This window comes from Pantherophis guttatus, chromosome 13, assembly GCF_059756535.1.
Source record: "Pantherophis guttatus breed Tessera chromosome 13, ASM5975653v1, whole genome shotgun sequence".
NCBI lineage: Eukaryota > Metazoa > Chordata > Lepidosauria > Squamata > Colubridae > Pantherophis > Pantherophis guttatus.
The window spans coordinates 14711958-14727373 of record NC_142075.1 but is presented as its reverse complement, the minus strand read 5'-3'; the positions used below and the strand labels follow the sequence as shown (position 1 = coordinate 14727373).

Genomic DNA, 15416 nt, shown 5'->3' with positions numbered 1-15416 from the left:
AACAAACAAAACTATACAATATCATCAAGAGAGTTAAAGAATTAAAATGGAAATGGGCCGGTGACATAGCAAGAAGAACTGATGGCAGGTGGACGATGGCAGTCCTAGAACGGATCCCACTTGGTTAAAAAAACGTCCACGAAAGAGACCTAAAACAAGATGGAGTGACATCAGAAAGTATTACGGACCCAATTGGCAAAGGAAAACTCAAGACCGTATTGGTTGGAAACATGCAGAAGTGGCCTTCATCCTGCAGTGGATAGACAATTGTGAGGAGGAGGAGGAGGAGAAGGCAGAGGAGGAGAAGGCAGAGGAGGAGGAAAAGGAGAAGGAGGAAAAGGAGGAGGAGAAGGCAGAGAAGGAGGAGAAGAAGGCAGAGGAGGAGGAGGAGGAGGAGGAGGAGGAAAAGGAGAAGGAGGAGGAGAAGGTGGAGGAGGAAGAGGAAGAGGAGAAGGCAGAGAAGGAGGAGGAGAAGGCAGAGGAGGAGGCGGCAAAAAAGTAGGAGGAGAGGAGGAGGAGAAGGCAGAGGAGGAGAAGGAGGAAAAGGAGGAGGAGAAGGCAGAGAAGGAGGAGGAGAAGGTGGAGGAGGAAGAGAAGGCAGAGAAGGAGGAGGAGAAGGCAGAGGAGGAGGTGGCAGAAAATAGGAGGAGAGGAGGAGGAGGAGGAGAAGGCAGAGGAGGAGAAGGAGGAAAAGGAAAAGGAGGAGGAGAAGGCAGAGAAGGAGGAGGAGGAGGAGGCGGCAGAAAAGTAGGAGGAGAGGAGGAGGAGGCAGAGGAGGAGGAGAAGGCAGAGAAGGAGAAGGAGGAAAAGGAAAAGGAGGAGGAGAAGGCAGAGAAGGAGGAGGAGAAGAAGAAGGCAGAGAAGGAAGAGGAGGGATGACAAAAATAATGCCTTCATATCAAAAATTCAGCACATTTAGTACAACTAAATTAAGAGCATCCAATGCAATGGTTTTGCAACGCCAGTTGATTCAAAGCAGTCAAAGTACACCATGAGATTTTGGTTTAGATCTTTTGCCTATAATTTAATGACAGGTTCTCACAAAATCAGCCAGATAAAACACCACGGCCATGAATCACTGGTACGTCATTCCAGGAACACCAAAGGCCCCGCACTGGATCTTTCTTGTCCAGGTGACCTGAAACAGATGCAGAGGTAAATGCAGTCGTAATCTGCCTTATCTACCAGTAACCGCATGAGAACAGAAAACAGCCAAAGGAACCCAGGAGTTTACTAACCGACTTTTGATTTAAAGATATGGTGCATAAAAAGTGTTGGCTAACACCGTTGCGCTAAGAATGGCTAAGGTCAAACACTTTAGGGGCTGAAGGCTGATCCAACCGGGTTATCCTGCCAGAGGCAAAGAGCAAATGATTCTGCCCTGTTATTCGCTCTCCGCTGCTTCTTACAGCTACCAGAATATTCCTGCAGTTTGCAGTTGCAGCAAAATTCACCTGAAATGGCAGCTGGATCCATTTGGAGAACCGAAGACATCTGTACAAGGTGATAATAAGACCCACTCACCACCACCTTCTGAAATAGCCTGACTAGATAGCTCAGTGGCTAAGAGACTGAGCTTGTCCATCGGAAAGCCGTGGCCTGGTTTCAGTCCATGGCCCTGCAGTTGGGGACCAGTGGTGGGATTCAAAATTTTTTTACTATCAGTTCTGTGGGCGTGGCTTGGTGGGGCGTGGCTTGGTGGACGTGACAGGAGAAGGATACTGTAAAATCTCCATTCCCACCAACTCCAGGAGAAGGATACTGCAAAATCCCCATACCCTCCCCACTCCAGGGGAAGGATACTGTAAAATCCTCATTCCCACCAACTCCAGGGGAAGGTTATTGTAAAATCTCCATTCCCACCCCACTCCAGGAGAAGGATACTGTAAAATCTCCATTCCCTCCCCACTCCAGGAGAAGGTTACTGTAAAATCACCATTTCCTCCCCACTCCAGGGAAAGGATACTGTAAAATCTCCATTTCCTCCCCATTCCAGGAGAAGGTTACTGTAAAATCCCCATTCCCTCCCCACTCCAGGGGAAGGATACTGTAAAATCCCCATTCCCACCAACTCCAGGGGAAGGTTATTGTAAAATCCCCATTCCCACCCCACTCCAGGAGAAGGATACTGTAAAATCTCCATTCCCTCCCCACTCCAGGAGAAGGTTACTGTAAAATCACCATTTCCTCCCCACTCCAGGGAAAGGATACTGTAAAATCACCATTTCCTCCCCACTCCAGGGGAAGGATACTGTAAAATCACCATTTCCTCCCCACTCCAGGGGAAGGATACTGTAAAATCCCCAGGACAAATATTTTGTGAGTGCCAAAATTTAGCTCTTTTCTTCATTTTTAAGTGAGCCTGTAGTCTTGGATTCTTCTAAACGGGGTGGAAAGATTTTCTTTCTTCCTGTCTTGTTACAGCTGAATAAAATTGCACCAGACCAAATGTTCCTTTGTATGTGTGTGTGTCACTAGACAATTGGGATTTATAACCAAACTCGTTTAGGCAGTTATTTTCCAATCCTTGGGTGAAACTTCAAATAATGTGTATATTAAGCTTTGTGGCTGATCTTTAGCACTTCCAGCTTGTTGACACTCTTGCAACATAATCCTTTGTTTTCTCATTGCTACCCCACCTAGAACTGGGCATCAGGTTTGGCTCTTGCATGTTCGGTGAACTCTATGGCCAGTCCCACATTTATGCACCGATGACACATAATTTTGACTCAGTGTTCGGCATGAGGATGAAGGAATGTCTTGGCCTCCTTCTTTGATTCTCTTAAACTTGGGGAAAATTCAGAGAGAAGATGCATATAAAGAATCAAATCAAGAGCAGCAGTGGTTAAGATTGATAATTTCCATGGAATTAAAAAATAATAATCTGGTGTTTGAGGTTGCTCTGCATTCTGTCCCTGGAAAAGAACTGCGTCTAAAATAGGGACAATTCAAGGAAGAAGAGGAGTGAGTTTTGCATTCTTGTTTCCTGTTAGGGCATTTAGTTTTCTCGGATAAATGCTGTGATTGTTTTCCTGTGCTCCCATCTGCCATTCAAGGAAGTAAATGCAGGTAGTCCTTGACTTAAAACCACAACTGGGACCAAAATGTCCATTGCCAAGCAAGGCAATGTTGTTAAGAGAGTCATGCCACAGTTGTTAAGCAAATTAGCGCAGGCGTTAAGCGAATATGCCTTCCCCCAATGACTTTGCTGATCAGAAGCCAGCTAGGAAGGCCACAAACGGCAATCACACAACCCCAGTGTGTGAGTGTTCCAAGTAATACACCCACAGCAAACAGAACTCTGAGGCAGGTAGATTCTTCAAAGAATATTTCGAGATATCATATTGGCACAGAGTTCTGTTTGCTATGGGTGTATTACTCGGCTTCAGGGTTGAAATCCGAGGACACTGAAACTGTTGTGACCACATGCCAAGCACTCACGTTTTGGTCACATGACTGTGGAGATGCTACAATATTCATAAGTGTAAGGACTGGTCATAAATATTTTTTTTTTCAATGCAATTGTAAGTTTGAAGGGTTGATAAATGAATGGTTGTAAGGTTGAGGTCTACTATGGATACTGATCTTCCAGGTGGAGCTTCATGAAGGGAAAGTCACCCCGGAGCTTCTGCAGCAGAGACAAATTCCTTGTCTTATCTAATCACACTTGGCCAATAAAGTATTCCATTCCATTCCATTCCATTCCATTCATTGTCCTATTCTATTCTATTCTATTCTATTCTATTCCATTCCATTCCATTCCATTCCATTCCATTCCATTCCATTCCATTCCATTCCATTCTATTCTATTCTATTCTATTCTATTCTATTCTATTCTATTCTATTCTATTCTATTGTCCAGTCCAGTCCAGTCCAGTCCAGTCCAGTCATTGTCCTATTCCATTCCATTCCATTCCATTCCATTCCATTCATTGTTCTATCCTATCCTATCCTATCCTATCCTATCCTATCCTATCCTATCATAGTCCAGTCCAGTCCAGTCCAGTCCAGTCCATTCATTATCTTATTCTATTCCATTCCATTTTAAATTACATATAAATGCTAGCATGTTTCTCACCGTTCATTTTCTGGCATTAAAGAGTCAATCGCTTGGTTCCCTCCTATGCTTCCCTTGGGTGCCTTATCCAAAGACAGAGCTATAATTTGGACTCCCTCCACCTCTTCCTTTTGAATTAACCTAGGCTTCTTCGAGAGACAGGAATCGTCTAAAAAGCCAGGTAAAATTCAAGCAACGATATTAACAAGTCTGGCGGAAAGAGCAGTTCCCCTGGCTTTCGTTGCCAAAGGCCATCAGTCTGAAAATATGATACAGCAAACCGTTCGAAATCTCAGCTCTCTGTTGGAAAAGGCAACATTTACTTTTCGCGAACTGACATCCCATTGTATTCCAAATCTTCCTTTCCCTGGCTTATCTGTGACATTGGCCTTGACTTGTCTGTTCATTAGAGCCTGCTTTTGTTCCTAAGAATTACAATATACAGTGTGAAGAAGACAAAACCTTCTTATAAGTAGTGCGTTCAAAAAAAAATAAAAATGCAAAGACTGCAAGACCTTTTAAGCATCTCATTACGAAGGGACCACCAGAGACAAGACTTAATAGGCCCTGTAAATAAAACCAGAATTAGAACGATTCGGGAAAAATAAGAATGGTAATCTCAACATATTTGGAGTAACATGCCAGGAAAGTAGATTTTGTTACATGTCTCTGGAATTACAGCCAAAGGGAACCAATGCAGAATTTTTGCCAGTTTTTTGTGAGGCTGGATAGACAGATAATCAGATTAACAGAGTCAGATAGTCAGATTAATAGGTTAACAGAGTTGGAAGGGACCTTGTAGGTCATCTAGTCTAACCCCTCACCCAAGCAGGATACCCTACACCATTTCTGACAGATGGCAGTCCAGTCTCTTCTTGAAAGCCTCCAGCGATGAAGCTCCCACAACTTCCGAAGGCAGCTTCTGTTCCATTAGTTGATTGTTCTCAGTGTCAGAAAATTTCTCCTTACTTCTAGGTTGAATCTCTCCTTGATCAGTTTCTATCCATTATTCCTTGTCTGGCCTACAGGTGCTTTGGAAAATAGCTTGACCCCTTCCTCTCTGTGGCAGCCCCTCAGATATTGGAAGACTGCTATCCTGTCTCCCCTGGTTCTTCTGGATTCTTTCTTCCCAAAAGAGGTTTTGTATTGGCCATCCCTACAGTCCTTTCCATCACACACTGGACTATGCCTATCTAAGGATCTGAACAGCTCTGGTGCCTTCAAGCACAAGTCAACCAAAATAGCTGGTCATTTGAAAAGTATGTCCTGTTTTCTAAAGGTCAATCCCTTGTTTTAAAGAGCTTGGTTCAAAGGCAGATTTCTAGCTGTCCCACTTGGCTTTCTAAAAATGTTGTCGCGATTAAAAATTGAACTAAAACCCATAAAAAAACAAGCAGGCAGCTAGCACATCTTTCAGCTTCATATTTATTTGCAAAAAAATGTCTTTGGGTCCTTCATTATTCCAAGAACATCCAGGCTCCGTGGCAGAGGTGGGTTTCAGCAGGTTCTGACCAGTTCTGGAGAACCAGTAGCGGAAATTTTGAGTAGTTTGGAGAACCGGTAGTAAAAATTCTGACTGGCCCCAGCCCCATCTATTCTCTGCCTCCCAAGTCCTAGCTGATAAGGGAGGAAATGGGGATTTTGCAGTAACCTTCCCCTGGATTGGGGAGGGAATGGAGATTTTACAGTATCCTTCCCCTGCCATGCCCACCAAGCCACACCCACAGAACCGGTAGTAAAAAATTTTGAAACCCACCACTGTTCCATGGGTATTCCTAGAAAACATAATCAAGTGGAGACGGTTAAGAAAAAAGAAAGAAAATCAGAAGAGGTAAAATAGAAGCATAAGAAAAAAAAGTAGAAGACGAAAGGGATTTTTTTTAAAAAAATCTTGTGGTAGAGGGTGGCTTTGCAAATATTTTTAATTCCTCAGAATTTTGAGTTTCTGAGGGGCCATTAATTCCATGGATGACAGCCTGAGAATTGGAACAATTCGAACTTTGTGGGTTTTTTTTCATAAAATTCTAATAATCAGCTCTCCATCAATTGAGCTTTCATAGAAATAGGAAGCTCACCAAAGCACTCACTCACAACTTGGATTATGTGGGTGTGTGCTTATTTATTTATTTATTTATTTAAGCCCTGATTCTTTGAGGGCCTAAAGTCTTTTCTGAGGAATTTATTTCCGTAGATATGTCAGTCGCCTCACTTATGTGTGTTGTGGGGGAAGGGTTAGTTTCTGTGCTTTTAAATTGGACATTAGCCTCTCGGGGGTCGCTTGTTGGGCAGCTACATATATTGAAAGAAAATAATTATCACGCCTTCGTTGGCGTGCATCCAGGAATGACGGCTCTCCTTCGCTCTCATCCGAGACACCTGGCTCCTGGCTAATCTCCTCTCCCTTGGCCGGCACCTGAGACAGTGCCAGAGGGGAGGGGCCTGGAGAGGGAGGCCTGGCTGACTCCTCTTCCTCATGTTCAGAGCCTTCTTCCTCCTATGAGATAAGCTCAGAGGGCGGGGCCACAACAGGATGGGAGGCTGAGTCAACCTTGAGCCAGTGAGATTTGATCCGCTGATCTGCTGAACTAGCAGTCAGCTGAAGTAGCTGCAATACTGCACCCTAACCACTGCGCCACCTCGGCTCATATGATCTTCCGGTTTCCAGCACATGCATGGGCACCGGTCAGCTGGTCTTCACACACACATATGTGCCATAAGCCAGGGGAGCAGCTGCTTGGGGCTCACATGTGCACTCCAGGTGGCTGCTCGTCTGGTTTCCGGTATGCATGCACACACGTGCACAGCCATTTCAGCACTCAGTGCCAAAAAGGTTCACCAACACTGTTCTATGGTTTCATTCCATCCCTTCCCAAGGCTGAGCCATTCCATTTTTTTTTTAAATTTGATTTATATGCCGCCCTTCTCCGGAGACTCAGGGCGACTTACAATGCATTAAGCAATAGCCTTCATACTTTTGTATATTTATACAAAGTCAGCTTATTGCCCCCACAAACTGGGTCCTCATTTCACCTACCTTAGAAAGGATGGAAGGCTGAGTCAACCTTGAGCCTTGGAGAGATTCGAACCAGCAGTAAATTGCAGGCAGCTGTGTTAATAACAGGGTGCGTAGACCACTGTACTATCAAGGCTCTTTTTTTCATCAGTTTCCAGCAATGCTGCTTCTTCTGTTCTTAAATGATGACCTCAAAAAGAAGAAGCAGCAGGAGGGCTTTTCAGCAGTGAGTCCCAGGTGTCTCACACAATCCAGCGGGCAAAGGTGAGAGCTTTGGAGAAGTCATTGGACCAGGAAGGCAGGTGCCTACGTTGGAGATCTGCCCATAATGTTTGATTTTTTAAAAACTGGTAACAATCTAGTTTGAACTGAAAGAGTAGAATAATGGTTAGCATGATGGAACTGGGAGTAAGACACTGGGTTCAGATCCCTTCTCAGCCACTAAGCTTAACAGAATGACAGAAGGACCTTGGAGGTCTTCTAGTCCAATCCTCTGCTCAAGTATGAGACCCTACTATTTCAGACAAATGGTTGTCCAATCTCTTCTTAAAAACCTCCAATAATGTAGCGCCCACAACTTGTGAAGGCAAGCCTATTGAATGACCTTGAACCAAGCTTCATCTCATGGTCCAACTCAGCTCATATAGTAACGGTGAGAATAAAATGAGGGGAGATCATTTCCCCTCCCCTCCCCATTTATGCCACCTTGAGCTTCCTTGATAAGTAGCTTTAATCATTCAAGAAGACTTCTTCAAGAAATAAGAGAGTATCCACCAATAAAGTGCACTTATGATCATGCTTAGTCATAAAACTGACTAGAACTACAGAAAAAACCATTGCTACCAACCTACCTTCCATTGAGGACTTGTATACTGCATGAGTCAAAAAGAGGGCTGTGAAAATATCTACAGACCCCTCACATCCTGGACATAAATTGTTTCAACCTCTACCCTCAAAATGATGCTATAGAACACTGCACACCAGAACAACTAGACACAAGGACAGTTTTTTCCCGAATGCCATCACTCTGCTAAACAAATAATTCCCTCAACACTGCTGAACTATTTACTAGGCCTGCTTTACTATTAATCTTCTCATCGTTCCTATCACCCATCTCCTCCCACTTATGACTGCATGACTGTAACTTTGTTGCTTGTATCCTTATGATTTATATTGATTGTTTCCTAGTATGATTTGATTGCTTATTTGTACCCTATGACTATCATTGTGTTGTGCCTTATGATTCTTGATGAATGTATCTTGTCTTTTTATGTACAGTACACCGATAGTATATGAACCAAAGACAAATTCCTTGTGTGTCCAATCACACTTGGCCAATAAAGATTTCTATTCTATTCTAAAACCTTTAAGCTAGCCAAAGTCTATCGACAAGGATGTAAGGGGTGAGGCACCACCCATGTTCAAGTCAGAACAAGCATCAGGGTTCCATCAAACATCCATGTCCAGCATTAAGCTTCAAGGATATTAACTGGGGCTGGGTCTGTTTCTGGCCTCCAGAGCCTGGGGAGCCCGTTTTTGCCCTCCCAGAGGCTCAAAGAAAGCCTCCGGAGCCCAGGGAAGACAAAAAGGCCCCGCCACCATTGTGCAGGAGGCTGACTAGGCCATGCCCACCATGGCCACACCCACCCATCAACTGGGCAGAGAACTCTTTGCTAAAATTTTTGAAGCCCACCCCTGCCTCCATCTCAGGAGTAGAATAGAAGCCATGTATATGATACTGTTCAACAGTAAGAAGTCACAGATGTGGTGGCTTTTCAGCCTACTTTCCAGTCAAGAAAAGTCAAAAGCAGTCAAGTCTTAAATCTGGCTTGAACTCAAGAACCAGGAGCTGGAAGAGTCACTGCCCTGAAGTTGTCCATATGTATTTAACACCAAGGCTGCAGGCTGATCAGGAACATGAATGATCTGCTCACAACCTTTTCCTTACTAGCTTGAGCCGAATTGCATTTTTTATTCTATTTGCGTCCGTGTCTACAGATAAAGCAGATGCAAAGGTTACAGAAACCTATTCTGGAGATATGTCGCCATCGAACAAAATCCCTAGGAGGAACTCACAGAGAGGCCGTGTGAAGATTTGATTAGCATATTCAGTATGAGGGCACTTGGGCCAAATCTCTGAATCAAACTGACTTTCTAAATTTGCATCAAACCTCAGAGTCAACCTGAATGATTCAATGACCTTTCGCCGACTACGAAAAGAAAAGCTTGTGTTCAGAATCATATCAACCTGAAAATACAGTTTGAAAAACTGAATTGGATTGACTCAGGGATTTGAACTGACAATTTGAATCAGGTTTGACTCAGGGGTGAAATCCAGCAGGTTCTGACAGGTTCTGGAGAACCGGTAGCGGAAATTTTGAATAGTTCGGAGAACCATTAGCGGAAATTTTGAGTAGTTTGGAGAACCGGTAGCGGAAATTTTGAGTAGTTCGGAGAACCGGCAAATACCACCTCTGGCTAGCCCCAGAGTGAGGTGGGAATGGGGATTTTGCAGTATCCTTCCCCTGCCACGCCCACCAAGTCACACCATGCCCACCAAGCCATGCCCACAGAACCGGTAGTAAAAAAAAAATGGATTTCACCATTGGTTTAACTTAATCTCTACACCCTTCCATTAAACCGTGAGCAATCTAATTTATCAGATCTCAGTCTTCTTTCTTCTTATTGTAAAAGTAACTGACTCTGTTTGAGGGTCTAACAGAGCTTTTCACCTCCATCTCTCTTCTGTTGTACGTTGATTTGGGCCTTGGACGTGTTTGAAACTGGAGAGTATCCAGGTCTTTTCTGGTGAGAAAGCCTGAGGGCACAACAGATGGTAGAACATTCAACACATAACAGGCAATTAGATTCAGGTAGCCAAATGAGTGGTTTAACTATGTTAAAGTATTACTTTTTAGAATATTTTCAAAAACACCTAGGAATTATTTGCTAAATCTGATCATTTCCCTGATTGGACCATAATTTCAGCAATAGGAATAAGCACGGGTTTCAAAATACAACTGTACAGTTTTTAAAAAGATAGAATGGATGCTGAAAATTTAAGCAAGAAGGTTAGAATGTCCCTGGAGCATTCTACAGAACATCTCAAGATCAGGAATGAAATGCTCCCGGTTCGGACCGGATCGCCCAATCCCGTAGCGATGGCGGGTAGTGGTTCAGAGAACCAGTAGCAAAAATCCCTGTCCCCCTCCCCATTGCCCAGCTGGGCCACATGATCATCAGAGGCTTTTTTTTTTTTACTTTTAAAAGCATTTTTTCTTTGGCCGAAAAAATGCCTTTAAAAGTAAAAAAAAAAAAAGCCTCTGATGATCACGCAGCTCAGCTGGGATCGTCAGAGCCTTTTAAAAGCATTTTTTCTACAACCTCTTCAAAAAATGCTTTTAAAAACCTCTGACGATCCAAGCTGAGTTGCCTGATCGTCAGAGGCTTTTTTTTCTTTTAAAAGCAAAAAAAAACAAAACAAACTTTTAAAAGTAAAAAAAAAAAGTTGGCCATGCCCAACCAGTCACATTAACCCCCCCACCAAGCCACGCCCCCAGAACCAGAATTTTTGCATTTTACATTTAATTTTTTTTCTGTTATATAATTACTGAAAGTTGTTTTTTCTTTTTAATTTGGACTATTATACTAATTTAAATATTATATCCTGCCTTTTTAATGTAAGAGATTCTGGACTCAGAAAATAATAAATAAATGCTGTAGTAACAGAATCAGTAGTAGGAGCTCTTTGAAAATGAATGGAATGGAATGGAATGGAATGGAATGGAATGGAATAGAATAGAATAGAATGGAATGGAATGGAATGGAACGGAACGGAACGGAACGGAACGGAACGGAACGGAACGGAACGGAACGGAATAGAACAGAATACCTTATTTTGCCAACTGTGGTTAGATATATAAGGAATTTGTCTCTGGTACAGCAGCTTTTAGTATACATACAAACAACAGTGACAAGTCATAGATCATAAATCATAAGATACAAACAATTGATACATCATAATATATCTATAGGAGAAGGTAGTTGGAGAGATGAAGTGAGAAAGAGGAGAAGATGACAAGGATAATAGCAATACAGCCCTACTACGTGGGTAACTATCTTTAGGCATAAGACAGTACTGTGGGAGTTAGGTGTTTAGCAGAATGATGGCATGGGGGAAGAAACTATTAAGACAATTAAGAATAAGGAGGGAGAAGACTCAGTGGCATTATAAGTAAGAGCAAGAAAACAATACAGAAAAGGCATGGAGAACCTATGGCCTTTAGATGTGGTTGAACTTCGCCTGCCAGCAGCTTCTGCCACCTTAGACAATGGTGAAAGCTGTTCAAAGTTGTAATTCAGGAGAATTACATCCTCTCCTGGCAGGCAAATTAATTAATGGTTCTGCTTGCCAGAGAAGCAGATTACTAAACCTTTTTTTAAAAAAATGTCCTCAGCATGCAAAGATCAACAGCCACTTGCAAATTGGTAATAGGTTTGTACTGAAACGAATGTTCAACACGCCAGGCGCAGCTGAGGGCAGAATCCAGAATATAGTACAGTTTGTTACCATATGGCTATATAGGATAGAGTGAACCTGGAAAGAGATAATGGAGAAAAGAACCAGGAATAGGTAGGGGGAAGATAGAGAGAGAGCGTGTGTGCTTTTAATATGGGGAAGCACTTCCTAGGTAGGAATACAATACAATAGAACAATTAATCAGTGGAAAGGCTCACCTTCAGAAGTTGTGGGTGCTCCATCATGGGAGGTTTTTAAGAAGAGGTTGGACAACCACTTGTCTGAGCTTGAGCAGGGGGTTGGACTAGAAGACCTCCAAGGTCCCTCCCAAATCTGTATGTGGTTTGTTTCTTAATCAGATTCAGGTCTAGGAAAATGTATTGTGCCAAAATCTGTACTTGGATTATCTCAGACATTTCTATCTTCGGTGGAAGATGTTTCTGTTTGAAAACGCTTGAGAATTTGTTTTGTTGTTGTTGTTGTTGTTGTTTCTCTTGGAGAAGTTTTTGAGTTTGATTGTAACGTTGAAGTGGTGAAGGTTGCTGTCACTGGTGGTGATCTGTAACGTATGTTCCCATCCATCTGAATCTCTACTGCCCACAGGAGGATTTTCCTCCTGATATATTTCCCTTGCGATTTAATAGGATCCTAAGAAGCCAGGGAAAGGGATGTGGTGGTTCAGTGACTAAGAGGCTGAGCTTGTTGATCAAAAGGTCAGCAGTTCAGTGGTTCGAATCCCTAGTGCCGCATAATGGGGTGAGCTCCCGTTACTTGTCCCAGTTTCTGCCAACCTAGCAGTTCGAAAGCATGTAAAAAATGCAAGTAGAAAAATAGGGACCACCTTTGGTGGGAAGGTAACAGTTTTCTGTGTGCCTTTGGCATTTAGTCATGCCAGCCACATGACCATGGAGATGTCTTCAGACATGCTGCCTCTTCGGCTTTGAAACGGAGATGAGCACCGCCCTGTAGAGTCGGGAACAACTGGCACGCATGTGCAGGGGAACATTTACCTTTACTTTTACCTTTAAGAAGCCAGGGAGGGTGCAGATTGTTGAAGACACAGCCGTCCCTCCAAAGGCAAGCCATCCAGACATACCCCTTTGGTTACCACCTAAGGAAATAAGTGAAATGCCCCTCTCTCCACTCAATTACTGTGCCAGTAATTTCAAAAGTGAAATCCTTTTCATTCAACTGAATATGTAGAAAAAATGGAGGAGAAATGTTCCATGTGGCACTCATTGGAATGCTAAGAATGAATATCAATGAGAGTCTCTCACCCAGCTTAAGTCAACCAGGGATAGTCCAGAATGGTAGGACAACAACCTCATGTTCCTTGGTCAATTTCTGGAGAAAAGTAGAGGAGCTGTAGATCAAGACACCAGAACTTGGAGACAACTACTTTCTTTATTGTTGTTAGTTGCGAAGTCATGTCCGACCCATTGCGACCCCATGGACAATTTTCCTCCAGGCCTTCCTGTCCCCCAAAGACCATTTAAGCTCATGCCAACTGCTTCTGTGACTCCATCCCGCCACCTCATTCTCTGCCGTCCCCTTCTTCTTTTGCCCTCAATCGTTCCCAGCATTAGGCTCTTCTCCGGTGAGTCCTTCCTTCTCATTAGGTGGCCTAAGTATTTTAGTTTCATCTTCAGGATCTGGCCTTCTAAAGAGCAGTCAGGGTTGATCTCCTCTAGGACTGACCGGTTTGATCACCTTGCAGTCCAAGGGACTCACAGGAGTCTTCTCCAGCACCATAGTAACTTCTTTCTACAGAACATATAATTCCAGTTTCATTGGGGTGCTGGTGGTCTCACTCATTCATTCATTCAATTCACTCCTCCAGAGCTAATGCATTCTCCCACTCGGTGGGGATGATGAGAATCATAGCCTAACATAACCCAAGATCAGTAACTCTGTGGTTCGGATGTGCATAAAAGATGACAAAATTATCATGAAGAAGAGTCTGATTGCTGGGTTCCCAAAGTGGAAGACAGCTTAAAGCTGCTCAGAGTACCTACTGTGTGTACCTCAAACTTTAGAAGGAGTAGTAGAACGTAGAAGTTTGACGTAGAAGAACCAAGGGAGACATGATAGCAGTCTTCCAATATTTGAGGGGCTGCCACAGAGAGGAAGAGATCAAGCTATTTTCTAAAGCACCTGTAGGCCAGACACAGATTAATGGATGGAAATTGAAGAAGGAGAGATTTAACCTGGAAACAAGAAGAAATTTTCTGATAGTGAGAACAATCAAGCAATGGAACAGAAGTTGCCTTCGGAAGTTGTGGGAGCTTCATCCCTGGAGGTTTTCAAGAAGATGCTGGATTGCCATTTGTCAGAAATGGTGTAGGGTCTCCTGGTTGGGTGGGGGGTTGGTCTAGATGACCTACAAGGTCCTTCCAACTTTGTTAATTTGTAACTCTGTAAACATGGAGGCAGAGCCAAAAGGGGGATCAGCCTAGAATCCCTATGTAGTCACAAGCAGGCTAAGTCCATCACTACACAATATTAAAAGTATCGTTGCAAGATGTAAGCTGTTACAAGTAAGTCTGCCTTATGCAATTGACCGATGGCGAGTTTGTCAATGCCGAGCGTATTCAAGCAGGTGCTAACCATTAGTTGAGAAGATCTCTGTGCATAAGCTTTTAGGAACAAATCAATTTAATTGGGCCTTCACAGTGGATATGCTCTCTCACACCTGACACAAACAAAAAAAATGAGATTTAAAAAAAGGGAAGCTGTATTTCTGGAACTGCTTTGACTTCAAACAGCTTGCAGTAGAAATAAACTCACTTTGTTTAAGTGAGTTAAGAATTTGAGATGTTTTGAAGTAAAGCCTTGTGAAGATGTCATCCTTTCCCTCTAACTCACGCAGGCACAAAAGACATACTGTATATCTTAGATAAACTGGAGGAAATGTCAGGTGTCATTTCCTCAAAAGAGGTGCAGTTATATGCAGAAAGAAATCCTACCAAATTAAATCCAACCTGGGCCCAGAAAAAAACAGGCACAAGATTGCAGCTGAACATTTTGAATAGGATAGTTTTAGGAAGGTCACGTTTAACACTGCCTTTCTCTAAATCATGGACACACAAACATAGAAATCTTAAAAAAATAAGATGATTTCCTGTAGCAGACAGCAGCCTGTGGATTCCAGATATTAAGGAAAGTGGCAGAATAAGAATAAAAATTTTATTATGGTCATTGACCAGCAATAGACATACAATAAATTAAAAATAATTCTGACATTAATCGTGACTAATAACATCCCTGTTATGAAAATACATGGTCTCAAACCGTTAGGGTCACTCCCTAATTTACATGCATGGAGAGCCGATAAGTATGTGAGTAAATGTATTTTTCCAATAATTGTTATAAATACAGTACCTCCAAAAAATTGACAGCAGTTGACTTCTATAATTCTGTAACCAATTTTTTTTCTTATGGACATTGCAGTGACACAGAATTTTGCCACTGCCCGTGGGGTAGCCGGATTTGAGTCCTGGGGGAGAAAGCCTACAGTAAGGGGAGGGGAGTAAGTAAGGGGAGAATATATATTGACCTAGATACTCTGTATAACTCACAGTACAATAAAACATGTGAGATATCTTCGACTTCTCCTTTTCCACATATACGTACCCGTTCTGCTATTGGTGTTCTCTTGTACCTACTCTGGAGAAGTGCTGAGGGGAGAATATTAAATCTGGCTCTGAAGGAGAGTGGTAGACCACTTCCTTGCTTGAGCTCCTGCTTCTACAGGTGAAACGAGCTGAGGATGAAATAGAGAAGTCAAAGGAACAGCATCTCGACCTGCATCCTTTCTCTGCAAAGGT

The 15416-nt window shown here is 42.9% G+C and overlaps 1 long non-coding RNA gene across 1 annotated transcript; it reads right to left on the bottom strand.

The window, feature by feature from the left end:
- Positions 1–997: 997 nt before the first annotated feature.
- LOC148112166 (uncharacterized) lies at positions 998–15344 on the bottom strand. The gene is made up of 2 exons (XR_015729740.1): positions 15255–15344; positions 998–1138 (listed from the first exon to the last, which is right to left on the bottom strand). It is a non-coding gene; the product is annotated as an uncharacterized LOC148112166 (long non-coding RNA).
- Positions 15345–15416: the final 72 nt, after the last annotated feature.